Here is a 16,936-nt window from a genome sequence, read left to right as displayed (position 1 = left end):
GGACAAATGCGAGGTGACAGGGACTGGCCATGCCTTCAGTCAGACATGTGAAGGCTTGGGAGAAAAAATTATAACTTCAGTGGTTGCAAAATCTCTGGTCCCACAACTCACTTTTTTTTCAGGTTGGCAACTTTTCATCCCATTTGCATTATTCTCCTTGTTCTTTCACCTACAGGGTTTGGTTCCTGCAGCACACCAAAGCCTTCATATTCAGAGCAGTGAAACCATTTTTATCTATGCTTTGTCTGACTCTGGTTGATTTTCTTGCAACCTGAGCTCAGTGTAAAGCCTCCTTCTCCTTCCAGAGATGGGAAGTTAACACAAATCTGCAAATTCACACAAATCTGGTATTGTGAGTGTTCCTGCAACAAGGTATCATGGAACAGGTTAGCAGCCTTGGCATTTAGCTTTTAATTACAGTCTGATCAGTGTGTTTTCAACAGAAAGCAGAAATGTACAAAATAAGATAATTTAGGGAAAAAAAATAGTTTCCCAGGGAAGTTATTAATGTCCCATCCCTGGAAGTTTTCAAGACCAGGTTGGATGGGGCTTGGAGCATCCTGAGCTAGTGAAAGGTGTTCCTGCCCATGGCAGGGGTTGGAATGAGATGAGCTTTAAGGTCCTTTCCAGCACAACCCAATCTGTGATTCTGTCTGCACTAACCATGGCAGAGCTCCCACTGTTTTGCTTTTTTTCAAGAATGAGTAAAAGTCTTGATTAACTTAAATCACACTTTTGAATTGTGGGGGGAATTTTTTTAACCTTCACAGGTGCAAAATTTCATAAAAACCTGTAGAATAATCTTCCTGTTGCCAGCTCAGGAACAGATTGACCAGAATTCCAGGGTGGATGCTGTTTCAGACTCTCTCTGATCACCACTAGAGGCACAGGAGTTACCCAGCTCCTTCTGCCGGGTCAGGACATAGTAAAGTAAAAATGAAATAATTAATAGCATGTTCATAGGATGTGAATATATCCTGAGCTAGTGGAAAGTGTCCCTGCCCGTAGCAGGGTCGAGATGACCATTTTAACTCAAAACAGCTCGAAACATTCCAGGATTCAATGACATTCCTCCGGAAACTGCTGGAGTTGTGTTTGCCCACACGATGGCATCGCATGTTTAGGAAGTTCCCCACACTGCGGGCTTTAGCTCCGCTCCTCGCGGGCTTGGATTCCCCCTTTACGCACTGTGTGTTAGAAGTAAAACCTGTGTCATAAATTAGTTTATCCCCTTCCTGTTAACTCTACGTGAGGACAAAACTCTGTTCTTGGTGGAAATCCCTCCCTGGGCTACATGAGCAGGCTCTGGAAAACGTCTGCTGTGTGTTTGGTTTCCATCCGTGTTAATGAACTTCCAGAAAGTGAAACGTGCACAATGAGAAAAACAATGTTATTTCATTCAAGTTAACTTTTTCTTCTTTAATTTATTTTCAAAGGTTAGTCTTTCTGTGGATGTATTGCTTCACATGCAATTGGATTTTTACATTTGTTTGATTGGTTGTGTTTCATGTTTTATCTCTTCCTGTAGGACTTCTTTTCAGTCTGGAGATACAAGTCTTGAGATTCTAGTCTTACTGACCTTGCACTGACAACCAGCCAGCTAATTCTGATTGACCAGTATCATCTTCACAAAGAAATGATGATTTCAAGACCCTTTTTCTCCAGAATCAGTCAAAAGCTGCTGAAAGGTACTTGGCCTGGTTTAGCTCCAATTTATCCTTTTTTGTTCAAGCCTTGCCCGTTTGTGACAGAGCTGGCTGTGAGCTGTGGGTTTGTTTGCCCTGCCCCTCAATCTAACCCGAGCTTCCTGCTGCTCCTGGATGGAGTTTTGTCACTTCCCTGTGACATTAGGCTGTAAACTCCAGCCCTTAAAGCCACGAGATACTCACACTAAATCGCACAGATTATGTTCCTGCTGAGGGAATTTCCAGGTCAGAGGCTAACCAGCCTTTCAACGCCTGTTCTTTGCACTGTAAAAAGTCAAGCTGGAAACCTGGTGCGTAAGGGCAGCAATTCGCAGCTCTCCTTAAATGAGTCGTCACTTCCTCATGTGTATTTTCAGCTACTCAGCAGAGCTGGGGAAGTGTCTCGAGTGCTTTGTTTCTGCCAGTCAGAAAGTGAGAATACACTAAGATGCCTTTTAAGGACATTTTAGAATACACTGGTGTATAAAAAAAGAGGAAAAACACACAAGTAGGTTCTATAAACAATTGTGGCTAATTTTATGAACTGATGCTAGACCTGTGTTTGATTGCAGAGTGAAAAAAACAAAAGCACAAAACCCCAGACTATTTATTTAAAAGACTATATATTTTTTACTTTAATAAAATGGAGTAGGTTTGGTTTTATTCGTTTGCCAAGACCACAGAAAATTTAGATGACCTTAGTTCCAAGTAATTCTCATTTCAGTTGAAGTCTCAGTTCAGGTAAGTCTCTTTCAGTTAAAATAAATTATTTCAAGATAAGAAAATAGAATATAATTTATGAGCTAAGCAGCTCTGCGTTTATATCAAGCACATGTGGTTTACCTCAGTTATCTTTTAGTTTCTTTAAAATAATTTTTTCTCCTCTCTTGAGTTGGAACAGAGAAATTTTGCAGCTCATTAGTTTTGTATACATATGTTGAGGTTGTTACTCTCTGGTGTCAGTGACTCAGAATCGTTCTGATCCACCTTTGATATGATTCATACCTCGCACTGAGCTCTCTCTGAAGGCCAGCTGAGAACAGGACCCTGCTGTGCCAGAGACTGTGCAGACAGACAGGATTTCTGCTCCAAAGAGCTTATAATTAGCTGCACTCACACATGCAGTGAGCAGAACTCCAGCCCTCTCAGCCACAGGCATCTGAGAACTCCAGAAATGGCATTATCACACCGGAGGCACTTTTCAGCAGGGTATTTTGGGGTATGTTCACCTCCTGGCAAGGAGAGATTGGCACTGTAGGTCCAAATAAGCCGTTCAGTTTGAAGCTCTTGCAGCCTGGAGTGCAGATAAGCCCTGCTGTGAGTCACATGGAGGAAACACAGCTGATGCTTTTCACTTCCCAGTTATTACTCAGCATTTCAGTTATATTATATTGCAGAACTTTGCCCTTTGCAATAGAGGTCACATTTGAGTTAAAAGAGATAAATTATAAAAGGCCCTTCCATGTTTTAGGCTCTAAAACAGAAGTTTCTGAACACAAAAATCATTTCACCCCTTTTAATGCCATTAGGCTCAGTGTTTCCTGTTTTGATGGCACATGAAGTTTCACAAGGCATCTGCAGTCACAGTGAAATCCTGCAATAATATTTGATTAAACTAGTGGTAGGCTGGGCCCTCTGATCATCTGTAGGTGACCTCAGCACAAAATCCTTTTGACTTTAAAAGGTATCCTCCAAACCTACCCCTCATGGCCTTTTATGTTTGTGTTGTTCAGCTCTGCCTGTAACTGGCTGCTGTAGGAGCTGTAACTTCACAGCTTCTCACCTGATTTGCCTTCAGGTTTTTGTAGGATTGCCATATAAGGGTAAAAGAAAGTCTGATTCTCACCCAAACACAGTCCTTAGGTAGTCACAAAGGAAGTTCTGGGTTTTGCAAGTCTTTGTACTTCCCTTTACAAACCCCTCTGCCTGCTGGTAAGCAATTCTTCTATAAAAGGAGAAAGGGTGCAGTGAACAGATGAAATCTGATTATTGGGGTTGGAAGAGATGTTTGAGGTCACCTCCAAACCGTTCTCTGATTCTGTGATTAGAACATGCAGTATTTTAGAAAATGTATTTACAGGTGAGATAACATTCATATAAACCACAGCCAATTCAACAAGGCAAACAGTCCTTAACAAGAGAACCTTTTCCACCAAATATGCAACCTCTGATGCTGAGAAATCCTACACAGCCCCTTTTGTTTATTTTCTGCTTAGCCCAGGCCTAGTTTGAATTAAATTCCAGATTACTTACTGCATTACCCAACTCTTTTGTTTTGTTTGCAAAGGTTTGTAATCTGTGTTTAGTGAAAAGCATAGAGGAATACAACAAGCTTGTAACTCAGTAAAGGAGTCAAATGGTAGAATTCTGAATATCAACTGTCTTTGGATTTGCTTCTTTTTTTTGTTTGGTTGGTTTCATTTTGGGGTTTTTTTTAATTTACAGGCTGCTTTCTCTGAAGGAATTTTAGAATTTGTTGAGGGTGTTTTCTCCATATGAGGAAGTCTTCCATAGAAAATACATAACTTTAGCTGTTTCCATATATAGTACTGCAGGATGGAAAGCAGAGGATGCAGATGGAAACAGAAGGTCTCATTTCCTCATTTCCTCAGAACACAGCTTAATTCCCTCTATTTCAAATGTAATGTGGGCAGCATTACACACAGTAACACTGTGGCCCAGACTTTCTGTTCTGTCTGTGAGCAGGGATCCCTCACAGGGTGTTATCACAGTTGTCTCCTTGGGGTCAGACTGTTTGGTCTGCTGACCCCAAACCCTGGAAGTGCCACCACCAGCAGAAACAATGAGGTGCAAACACAGTGAAAAACATCAAACAATTTTAGAGCACTGTATGGCTAACAAAAACATGTTTGAGTAGGAGATGGGAAAGTTCTGGTAACATTCCTGAACTCATTTTCACTCTTGTTCACCTCTTTGTGAATGCAGACTCTTTCTCCAAACAGTGGGAGAAAACCCCTTGAAACATCCTAGATTTGTGAGGGAAGGCTTTTTCAGCAGGGCAGCTGTGTTTCTTGGCACTGTGCAGTATTGACACCCACCATGTAACAAGAAACCAGTGTTTTGTCCTCTGTTGTATGGAAAACCCTTAAGTTTTGAAAATAACTGATGGAAACATGATCATGGCTTGTGATGTCGAGAGCCATTGAGGAAACAAATAAATTTCTTGTAGTTTCAGGGGTTTATACAAGTGGCATTGCCTTGCTTTGTTACATGCAGCTCCTTTTCCCACACAGCTTCTTCCCTTCCACCTGGGCTGGATTTGATCTATTCATTCTGTGTTTGTTCTTGTTGTGCAGCACAGTTTGTTTTCCACTGTAACTCATCTTTTTGACTGCTTCCCATAGTTCTGTCCTGGTATGGAGTGTGTCTCTCAGAGTCCAGAGCCTTTGGTTACCTTTCACAGAGTGACCCAGAGCCCAGCATGGGATGGTTATTGCCCAAAAGAAGACCAGTGCAGGTTGTGGGAGCACCCAGTTGTTTCTGACTGCTCAGTGTGGGGATCTCTGCTCCAAAAGTATCCAGGAAAAGGTGAGACACCAGATCAAAGTGTGGGAGAGGAAGCTGTTCCTGCCTCATGCCTTTCCCAGGAGTGTATGTATATATATTTATACACACACACTATATATAGTAGGCAGTCATGTCCTTGTACATCTCAGCTTTGTCAAATTGCTCCAATAAGTTCCAGACTGGTTTTTTTTCAAAATTTTGGGCTATAAAAGGCTGGTTCTGGAGCAGCTTCCTGTGTGATCCAGCTGGATGGAGTTTTGTCATTTGCCTGTGACATTAGGCTGTAAACTGCAGGGTAACCAGCTCTTAAAGCCACAAAATACTCACACTAAATTGCACAGATTATGCTCCTGCTGAGGGAATTTCCAGGTCAGAGGCTAACCACCCTTTCAACACCTGTTCTTTGCTCTGAGAGTGTAAAAAGTCAAGCTGGAAACCTGGTGATCCAGCAGCTGGATCCTGTGTGATCCAGCAGCTTCCTATGTGATCCAGCAGCTGGATCCTATGTGACCCAGCTGTGCTGCCTGCTGGAGCCATGAGCTGTGGGAGGAAGTTAGGACAATAAACTGCTCCATCTCAGTGTTTGTTCCATGTGTGGGTACTCCAGTACCTTCATTAAACACCTGTGGCAGATGTGTCCCCCACAGATGCTCTCCAGAGCAGAACACAGCAGCTTTCTCTGTGGTTTCTGTTTTCAAGCTGTGCTTTTTCACAGGAGAGGGAAACCATCATTACCAACAAGCAGTCTGAAACTGCAATTCCAGCTCTTCTGCCCAGTACAAAGAGCTGATAAAGGTCAGCCTGGCTCTTTACAGCTTGGGCCTAATTAGGCATTGCAAACAAGCAAGAGGATAACCTGTGCTTTCATACTGAGGAAGGTACCCGTGAGATCAAGATAATAGCAGTGAGCTGGGACAGCTTTGAAGGGCTGCCTGTAAATCAGCTGCTGCTAGAGGTGACTCAGAGCCTGTGTCCCCAGACAGGGCTCAAGTTGCAGTTTAAAGCAGCGATTTCCAGCACTAAACAGAAAATGTGTCACAGGAGATCAGAGTCCAAGCCCAGCTCTGCCTTTAGGTAGGGCTCTGTGCTGGCAGCTGATGTGGGGAAGGGGAGATTCATGGTGGGAAAAGAAGGTGAAGTGGTGAAATGCTTTGTGTAAATGGTTGGGATTGAAATTTTAAAAAACTTTATTTTTTTTTCCCAAGATCTGTCCTTGTCTTGCTCTATGGCCTCAGGCAGGTTTGTTGTTCACTTGTACATCTCTTCACACAAAAACTGAAAGAGTACATGGTGTAATGGCCCTGATTTTATTGCAGAGCTGTAGCAACATGCCTTCTAACAACACAGGGAGGAAAAGTTACAGCACTGTTTCTACAAGCACCCCTAGAGCCACCCATTATCCCCATCCTGCAGAATCTCCCTTCCTTAGGTACCTCCTCTCAAAGGCAATGCCAAGCTGTGAGGCTGCACAGAATAAAACTGGTTCCAGTGGCTTGGAATGCATCAAAAACCCCCCTGACACTCAAAAACAGCCACAAATCTGGCAGAGTGTGAGGCCAGCACCAAAAGTGGGTGTCACACGATACCTTCTGCCACTCAGGGAGAGCAGGCTTGTTTCTATGGCTACTACTGCCTTTCTCTCAAATGCATGAACCACTGGTGCTGATGAGATCATATTGTATTGTAGAAAAAAAATATTTCCTCACATACTGCTTTACACTGCAGCATTTGTTGAGCTAGTAAATACCTGACTTCCTATGATAAAGACATTTTCCACTTAACGTATTTTTATAAAAGGGTCGGATTTTCCTCGTCTCTGATTTATAAATGCATCCATTTTGGCCTCGAAAATCCTTGTTCTGGTTTCCATGACAACAGCTCTGATTTTTGAGACTATTTCTTCCCCTTACTTCATCTTGGGTGGGGAAGAGTTGCTGTCCCCTTCCAGTAGCAGTGCAATGGGCAAACAAAATGGTTGTCTTGGAGGAGAATCTGCAGACTTGAAGCCAGAAACTTCAGCCAGTTTTTTGAAACACAAGTGAGAAATGGCACTGCTAACCTAGCACAGGTTTGAGTCAGATTTTTTGTACGTGAAAAGTCAAGTGCATATGTAATTCCAGGAAATTTTAGTCATGTACCACCCAGTCATGTACTTAACAAACTGCTCTGGTATCCCTGAATAGCTCTGTGTTGGCACACAGCAAAATAACCAGACAAAGAGGATCCAGCCAGTCTGTTCATATTGTCACTTTACAGATTAATTAGTACTGAATGCACTTTATTACTTGAAATACACTCTCACCAGCTCTATTTTTTCCCTCAAGACATCCCATTTTCAGTACTGAACTGCTAGGACTGTCTGTTTCACAGATCATTCATGGTAAGGCATATTCCTTCAATGTGGAACAGTGCATTTGTGACCATGGGTAGTAAAGGCACCATAAATAATCCACAGCTGCTCAGTGCATTTTGCACTTTTAACATTTTCAGGAAAAATGAAGATAGACAGCTGCTGGTACTCTATGGCTGAAGTGGTTTAGTAATTGCTCTTCTAAAATGATAAAAAGGCCTTTTTTGCAAACTCCTCAGAAAATCCCTGGAGAGGTCTTGGTTCCTTTTCTCTGCAGAGAAGAAGCACAATGGACCTGCATCCTTTTGGGTAATAAGTACCTTCAAATGTGCTGTCCACCCAAGTTTCAGATGAAACTTCTCTCTTTTACTTACTGCAGAGTTTTCCTAATTTATGTGGGTAAAAGGCATTATTTACCACAGTGTTTAAGGTATCATTGTATTATGGCATTATAATCTCATTTTAGCTGGCAGCAGCTTGATAAATCACCTACCCATTCCTGAAATAAGTATGGAATTGCTCCCAGGTCTAATCCAAGGCTGAAGATTCCAGCCCATCTTTTGAAGCAGAAACCCAAGAGCAGGTCAGGTATTCTCCACTAAGACAGAAGGCAGGAGTATCTAATTCAAGATGTTTTATCCACTGCATTGTAACCTGTCTGTAATTCACATTAGAGGCTGCTCTGTGACTCTTCTGTCCTCACCTGTGCAGTCCCTGACACATCTCAGGGTAAAGTGAGATTATTGCTGAAAGCCAAGAGCAGTTAGGAGTGAATCAATACCAGGCACAACACAAAAGTGGTTCAGTGATTGCCTTAAATAACCACGCACAGGTTTTGCCTTCTGTCATGACTAAAACATGCTGCCCATGCTGAGTCCCTTGGGGACAGTGAAGTCACAGCAGCACCATTTCAGCTGTGCAGCCAACCAGAGACAATGTGAGCACCCTCCTTTGCTGTGCCCTACCGTGACATGCAAGGGATTAAAATGTGAGTCATCTGCTGAAAAAACACTGATCCTGAGGCACTAGGATGGCTCTTAAGAAAGGTTTTGCATTCTGTAAATATTAATTATGAGTGGTGAAGAAAAAAGACACTATTGAAAACAATGAAACCTATTCAATTTCAGCTGCATTTTTAACTTTTCAGATATCAATGTTTCCATCTAAATTGCTCTCACACTTAAAACGCTTCAGTGGTTTTATAACCCATTGAAAATGAATTTTTACATTTCTGGATTTTTTAATTTCTTTTGGTACAACTTCATGTGATACTGCCCTCCACAAAAGTGTTGTGTTGAAAGCCTAATTTTGTTTGTAGTGCTGTCTGAATGGTCCTGCAAATAATTAATTGATTCCTGCTTTTCATATAGCCCAGAGCAAGTTTAGAGGAAATAAATGTAACATGAGTTAGTCATCCTTAAATAATGTCAAAGCAGGGAGCCCTACATTGGCAGCAGGCTGATAATAAGCTGTGCAGTGCTATCTCCAGTGAAGCTTTGCTTGTGACTTCAAATAAATTGATGAGCTGTCATTTATTTGTTTGTTTGCTTTTTCTCAGCGGGTGAATTTACAATCTTCTTGCTGAAGTATCAATTATTCTTGTAGAATTGAGTAGTACTGTTTTAGGATTATGCATGTAGAGGCTAAGGTGGTTCGAGACATGATGCAAATAAATAAGATACCAACTCTGTTAAGACACCTGTGATAGGTTTGTTTGAGGTTTTTTTTGTACTAGAGATAAATATTATGTTACAGGAACAGCAGAGAATGGGATTAAAAAGAATCAGCAGACCTGATCTAACCATTTAATTCTTTATTTTTTGCAGGCTTCTGCTGCCGACCATCTGCAGCTGCTGTCGGTCAGGCATTGATCTGACCTCTGAGGGACAGAAATTCATTCTGTTCCCTGCCTGCTCGTTCAAGGCTTTTTATCCTGGCATTTAAATTGGATTTTATTCAATTTTATTTAAATCCACTGTATCAACACTTAATGAACAGAAGCCCTCCCACTCTGCTCTGTGGCATCCCATTGTATAGCAGCCTTTTATTCTTGTGTGTGTGCTATGCATATTCATGTCCCTTAATCTTTCATGCTAATGTGCATTTCCCTTTCCCTTTCTTTTTCTCTTCTTGATTATCATTAAATACCTGGATGATACTTAAATCAGTCAGAAAAGCCCTGAGAAATGCCACATACTGGAGAACAAATAGTTTATGTTTAAAAAGCCCTGAGCATGGGAATATCTGCTTTTCAGGCTGAGGGGCTGTTCTGGCCAGCTCTGAAAAAAAAAGAGATCTCTTGAGAGAAATAGATTTATGGTGCTGGTGGTGTTTTGATTTTGAACTTTGATATTGAAATTGGAGGTTCAGAAATGAATCCTGTCTTCTCTGTAGTTCGTCTCTGCCCTGACATGATAATGGGTCACTTGGAACAATCAGCTGGCTTCATTAATTATTAATCCTTACACATGGCAAAAGCAATCTGGAGATTGGCTGGATGTGTGGGGGTCTGTTGATGGAAATGTAAAGGAGGCAATTATCAGTCTGAAAATAAATGAGGGTGGCAAGTGCCAAAGAGAAGGGGGAATCAGGAGGCTTAGGTATAGCTGGAAGAATTAAAAGATATTTTATCTTACAGTCAGATTTATATCTTAAGTTACATTAAAGTGAAAATTCCTCCAGCAGGACATGTAGTTCACATGGGGATTGGGTTACTTGGCTGAGCTGTGGTCTATGCAGATATGCATTTATAAATGTTCACAGGAATTGTGAGACTTGCTGAGTGCATAGGAAAAGCAGTGAGCTGTTCACTTTTAGGAACTGATACCCAGTTGAGCAAGAATAGAACCCTTATCCATGCATTGTAGGAGCTTCCTGGGCTTTTATGCTGAGGGGAGAAAACACAAGTCTTGAGACATGGAGTAAGAGCTGCTACATGACATGAATGCTGTTTGAAGGTGACTTTTTATCTGCACAGACCTGGGTGGTCTAATAAATAACAATACTCATTGCCACTGCAGGGAGGGAATGTGTGCATTTGCCCCAAAGTCTGATACAATGAGAGGGTTTTTTTCCTATGGCCTCTCCCTCTGCTTCAGAACAGGAGCTCATGTTCTGCTGGTTTCAAAGGGGTTCTCTGTACACTTCCTTTCTGTCAATAACACATTGGTGAGGTTTGTGCACAATAACATCTTATTTTAATATACTAAAGAGCCCTTCCTGGGAGAGTGGTGTGTTCCAAACCCCTGCTTGCCCTGTGATGCATTGCTGGGTCTGCTGCTCCCTGGATATTGTCTGGATTCAGCTCCCAGGTGAGCTCTCCCTCCCCACAGCCATGGTCCCCGTGGCAGTGGAGCCATCTGTGGCACCTCCAGATACCTCTCCCCAGGTTTTCCCTGCATTATCCAGCTCCAGTGGCAGTGGAAGGCAAGGGTAGAGAGGTGAGCAACTCCCCCTCTCAGCCCCAAATTGCTGAGGAGGGCTGGCAAACCACAAAGGGCTTTCTCCTGCTCAGGCTGTGCCACGGATTAATGGAGCTCCAGACTGTCTGATGAGGTTTTTCCCACAGAGCAAAATATTAACTAAGTCAATTGATTGCATTTTCATTTCTTGAGGGAGGTGCAGCCCACACATCCCATTGTGTGTGAGCGCAGACAGTCTGCTGAAGCAATACTGTGTTATCTCACAGAGCTTTGTGCTGCATCTCCAGCCCTTGCCTCTGCTGTAAAAGGAAATGGAAATTCTTGCTCACAAGACCTATGTGACAAAGAAATAAATTCTTGTAAAGTCAATGTCCCAAAGTTAGGAAATTACAGTATCTGCTGCAGCAAAATGCTGTGATAAACCCCCATCCATCTGGAATGTTTCCATAATCCACTACAGATTGCCAATTAATTGCATACTTAGTTCAATGTAATAAGGACAGATAATAGGCTGTATTAGTGTAAGTCCCTCAGGGGCAGTGGAAATACATCACAATATTCCTAAATAGTGTATTTTTATTAAAGCAACGCCTGCAAGCTTCTGTCTGCTCCCTTCTGTGTGGGGAGCTGTGCATGTAATGAAAGGCCAGATTTACAGCACACACTCCTATTAAGTGAAGCACTTAATTGCTTACTTCAAGTACCAGTTCAAATAAACTGAACTCATCTATTTTCTAATTAAATGTGGGAAATTATAGTGTGGCTGGTTGGGACACAAGGTTTTTAAACCCTCTTCAAGAGCAGGAGGAACTGTAAACAGTGTCTTATGCTGGTAAGATTAAAATGAGGCTGAAATCACAGAAAGATCCTTTGAACAATGGTGTGTGAAATATTTAAGATTTTGCACACATAAATAAATCACTTTTTTTTCTTTTTTGCTAGCTTACAAAGAATCTTTTGTTGCTATTTTGGATTTAGACTAAAATTCCTATTAATTAAACCAATTACATAATGAGAAGTCATAGCTTTTAAATAAACACATGTAATTCATTTTATTTGGATGAATTGGGTTTTTCTGTGCTCCACTGAACATAATGCCCATGATGACCTTTTTCTGCTCACAGGAGATTGAATATTTTACAGCAGTGTTTCTGGGATGCAACTTGGTAAACAGCAATTGTTCTCCAGAGGATAAAAACTGGGAAAATTGGTTTGGAAATCAAGTCAGATTGTCACAGGATTATTAAGGTCTAAGGAAATTATGTGTATTCATTTCATTTATTGCTACACTTAGTTAATCTTGCATATCTGTGACAACCACAAGGGAGTTGTGTACTTATTCAGTTTTAATTTTCTGAACATTTTGTGTGTATGTGTTGTATAACTGCAATATTTTAGTACCCAAAGACCAACTGCTGGGTGTAGCTCTGTACCTCTATGTGAAATCACTGCTGTGGAGCCAGGGATGGATGCAGAGTGTTCATTTTAAATGGAATTACCTCAGGAAAGTCTTGGATTGCTCTGGAACGCCTTGGAGGGCTCCCACTGCAATGCCTGTGACTTACCTGCCCCAAAAACCACCTGATGGTTTTCCTGTTGATTTTAAACACATTCTCCTGTGGATTTTTCAGAAATGAGAAAGCTGAGCACATTTAGAAAAGTTTGCTGCTATCAAGAACCATTTTGTCTTTGCTGTTTCCTTCTCCTCAGGCTGTCACATGACTGATGAAGCAAAAATTCACTCATGAGCCACTACTTGTAAGAAGAGACAGAACGAAGCTGAGCCTCCCTGCCTCCTCATGTATTATACATGTGAAAGTCATGATAATTTCATAGGATTTCACACTCTAAAATTAATGTCCCCATGACCCAGGGCCTGTGGATCTTCCTGGTAGCAGGCACCACATGAATTAATCACTCAGCTCCACTTTTGTGCTCAGTTTAGCCAATTCCCAGGAGTGCCAGGCATTACATTTGCTGGTTCCAGCAGGGGATATGTTATTTATTACCCCTGGAAACATGGAGCACTCATGTCCACAGGGAGGGTCAGCTTCCATTTAGCCTCCCCCAAGCCCATGTGCAACAGACATTATTGTTTTAGCATAATTTAGCTTTGTTATGCTGCTGGGGAGAAATTACTTCAGTAGATTATGACTAGATGGATGTTTTCCTCCCTTAAATGCAAGGTTTGAGGGTTTTTTGCTGTTCTCAAATGGGTTTTATACTATCAAACTAGAGAATCTCATTCCTGTAATCTAATCAAAGATGTTAATATGGAGAGCAGTGGTTACTAACCAAATAGAAATCTGCCACTGTCTCTTTTCAGTCCTGATAAGACTCTTTGCTTTTAGCTGAAAACCATCTGGGAAGCCTCTGCATCACGTGCAGCACTTGCCTGCCTTGATAAAAGGTTGAAAAAATACTGATTAGAGCCATTTGATCTGGCTTGGAATTCAAGTGCCTATAGAAACTCCCTCTCACAGTGCAAAATAAAACTACTGGTAATGTGTAACAGATCTCAGGAAGCTTCTTACACCTTCAAATAGGAGGGCAAAGCTTCCTGAATCTAAAAATCTGAATTTTACAGCAGAATTCCACCACAATTTCTCTGTGCTAGATATAACTTGTTCCTAGTTAGTATTTTAATTTTTTTTAATCAACAAAAACTTTTCTGTTTTGCTGCCCCAACTGAGCAATAGTAAGAGCTGACAAACCTTTTATGTGTGTGTGTGTGTGTGTGTGTGGAGATCTGTATTTAACAAACAGCACTCTTCTCCCTCCAGCCCTGCAAACACACTCTTGTAAATCTGAATCAAAACCCATTCAGGACATTTCATCTTAAGTGGTTTCATCTTACTGTAATTACCAAGTCATGTGAGGAGTAGCAAACAATTGTCTGCACAACAATGGAGATGAAATAAAGATAGCCTCTAATTAATTCCATCTAGGTTATAATTAATTTTGACTGAGTTGCTCAGGACAATATCCTTAAGTCTCACAGGCTGCTCTAAAAGGGGCTGATCACCAGCTGCTGCTCTTTGATTTTCAGAGCAGATGGGGCTATTTCCAGCTATTGCTTAAAAGGAAGTGATGAGGAGGAGGGTGGGCAGTGATTGATTGGCTTTGAGCAGGCCTTGGGGTGAGACTGCTGGAGGAAATGCTCTGTCTGAAAAGTACACTCTGATAAGGTCTTTTGAAGATTTCTAGAGATGTTTTGGTTTAATTTATCTTTAGTTTTGCAAGCACTACTTTTTTCTTCATTAACAAAATGTATGATTAGTGATGGGGTGCCATGTCAGTAAATATTTCATTATATGCTATGTATTAAGTGGCACATAAGCATATTAATTAATCATATTAATGAGCATATAAGGCTTTGGGTCACAGTGTTGGTAAAGGTGATGAAGGATACAAATATGAATGTTTCTAGTCCTTGCCATTTTGTAGAAACAGAAGATGAAAAATATCAGCTTAGATTGTTACTCTAGTTCTGTCTGTCAGCAGAGAGTTGTTCCCAACCTCATTATACAAGAGGCTTTGGTAAATAATGCATTAAAATTAATTTGGGAAATCCTGCCACTTCCTTTGTTTGCTGGCAAAAGGCAGAATTCTCAGATGGATTTGTTGTTAGAAATTATTCATAATGTCTGCAATAAATAAGTCCTGGTTTGCTAGTAGACTGTAGTCATTAGGAGCAATGGATTTACCAGTGTGGCAGTTTCTCACACACCACAGTATTTATTTAGGTTTCTGACTGGAGAGCATCTAGAACTCCTTAATACCTGGCATGGGCTCAGTTCTAAATGCAGAAGGTGAAAATAGAGGTTGGAAACCAACATTGTCTGACTATCTCTGTGTAAAAAGACAGCAGATGTGTGACAGCCTCAGAGCTAAAATTTTCAAAGCTGAGAATTTGCCTTTGGGGAGGGAAAAGTCAAAGTTATTTTCACATTATGCATTTCAACAGGAATAAATAGGAAGGTTGGGGCTTTAAATATTAAATAATGGTGCATCAAATGTGTTGTCTAGGAATTTCATGTTCAGTCTGTATTTTCCTGTGCTAAATCTTCTTTCTGCTTGCTGTCGTTTTGGTTTGCTGCACTTTCATTGCTGTAATGTACATACCATCCTACTAATTCCTAAAAATCAGTGCCATGTGCTTTTCTAGGTGAAAACCCCACAGAAAGCAGTGTTTAAAATCTTTCTTGTTCATATGTGAGAAAAGAAATTAGATGAGCAATCTCTGTCTTATGGTGGGGTTTGAAGCTGGTACCAAATGCTTTCTCCAGCAATCATTTCACTGTGAATATGTGGCTCCAGTCCAAACCAGTTCTTGTTTCCTGTTTAGTCTGAGGGAGACAAGTCACAGCTCTGGTTTTGGGAAAGCACTGGTGGGGTGTGTGGAAACACTGCCTGTGTTTTCTATTTGTGTTACCTTGAATGTGATGGCTGTTGAATCTTTTTTGTATTTTTTTATCCTTTCATTCTTTTGTTTGCCCTACAAGTAATTTTCTGAACCCAATGAGTTCATTATTATGCTTTAATCTGCCTTTCCCATAATAGAAGCCACACAGTTTCACCTAAAAACCCTTGTCTTGAGCTCAATAATCGTGTTCCAATTGTAAAGTCTTTTTTTTTGCCCTTTAACACAGGTGCCCTTAAACTCTTTGGTTTTCCCAAGTGTGTTTTTTTTAATTGTAGGCTTGTCAAGGTACAGTTTGACATTGGCTATGTGCCTTCACTTGCTTAGTGTCACTGCTGATTTCTCAGGGAAGAGGCATGGCCCATCTCCTCTAGAAAGCTGTTAAATCCAGGTGAATCTGTCTGTGTTTTGAAATAAATTAAGGTTGCAAGTAAGTTTTATTTCCCACTTTAGCAAAATTGTGCTTCCCTTGTTTGCAGTTTTAGGCTCTGTAAAGCATTGCAGGGCAGCTTCCCTGCTCTCCTGCAATTCCAGCCTGCCTGGACAACAGGAACATTTTGTCTCCTGGGACACCAATGTGCTGAATCAGTGGAGCCATGGGTTTCAGCCTAATATCTGTCCCCATTAGAGTGGGCAACTAATTCAACTTTTGGTCTAAAATGGGAACTTTTTAAATGACTCACACATTTGTTCCATTGCTTCAAAGGATTGTTTCATGCTGGCAAAATCTCCCATGGCAAAGTCCAAGAGAAAATTGAAGGAAGATCTGCAGTTTTCAGAGTTTTGCATTCTTGCTGTTGGCGTATTCAGGTATGTTGTTCAATTAGCCCTAATTCCTTTTTATCTATTTGGAGGATTTGGAGGAGAAATCCCTCTCAATGCACTAACAAATGGTCAGACATGCCCACGGCTCATTACTGAACAGACACAGGAGGCCTGTCCTTTCCAAGGTTTCCAAGATATTTCCTTTAGCAGGAAAAAAAAGAGGAGAAAGAAGAACCCACATGGAACTCTGAAATGCCTCCCTGACAGTTCTCAGTGCTAATACAGTTTTTGCATCAGGTTGGGATATAAAACCTTAGTTTAAAGGGCTTTATGGAGATGTGTTAGTGTTCTAAATATTATGTTGAGAAGAACAGCTGCATGTGTTTGTGCTGGTTCAAGGCAGGTGGGGATTCTCTGACTGAACCTTGTGAGGGTACAGCAGCTTTCCACAGCCACCCATCATCAGCATTGGTACCTAGTTCTGCCTAAAGATTGTGATTTCTGTAGTGATTTTATTACTTTAATTCTTTATTCAGTAGCAGTGCTGTATTGATGTATTCTTTCCTTCTAGTTTCTTCTTCCAGTTTCACTTTTTCCTGGTTTTGTCTTGCTCTCAGTTTTATCAAAGGAATTTGTTATGCAGCAAAGTGGATTCCTTTCTAGGCCTTGAACTATTCACAGCCAGTGGTGGAGCTTGGCCTCCAGAGCTGTAGCATTAAGTTGCTGTGGTGAGTGATCCACTGAATTTCACTTTTAATTTAAT

General features: G+C 41.1%; 1 long non-coding RNA gene across 1 annotated transcript; it reads left to right on the top strand.

Moving 5' to 3' along the window:
- Window positions 1-265: 265 nt before the first annotated feature.
- Window positions 266-9,617, top strand: LOC135452681 (uncharacterized). Its single transcript, XR_010441671.1, has 4 exons — window positions 266-386; window positions 1,529-1,688; window positions 5,051-5,234; window positions 9,390-9,617. It is a non-coding gene; the product is annotated as an uncharacterized LOC135452681 (long non-coding RNA).
- Window positions 9,618-16,936: the final 7,319 nt, after the last annotated feature.

The sequence above is a fragment of the Zonotrichia leucophrys genome, chromosome 11, assembly GCF_028769735.1.
Source record: "Zonotrichia leucophrys gambelii isolate GWCS_2022_RI chromosome 11, RI_Zleu_2.0, whole genome shotgun sequence".
NCBI classification, from domain to species: domain Eukaryota; kingdom Metazoa; phylum Chordata; class Aves; order Passeriformes; family Passerellidae; genus Zonotrichia; species Zonotrichia leucophrys.
This window is presented reverse-complemented; position numbering and strand designations above follow the sequence as displayed.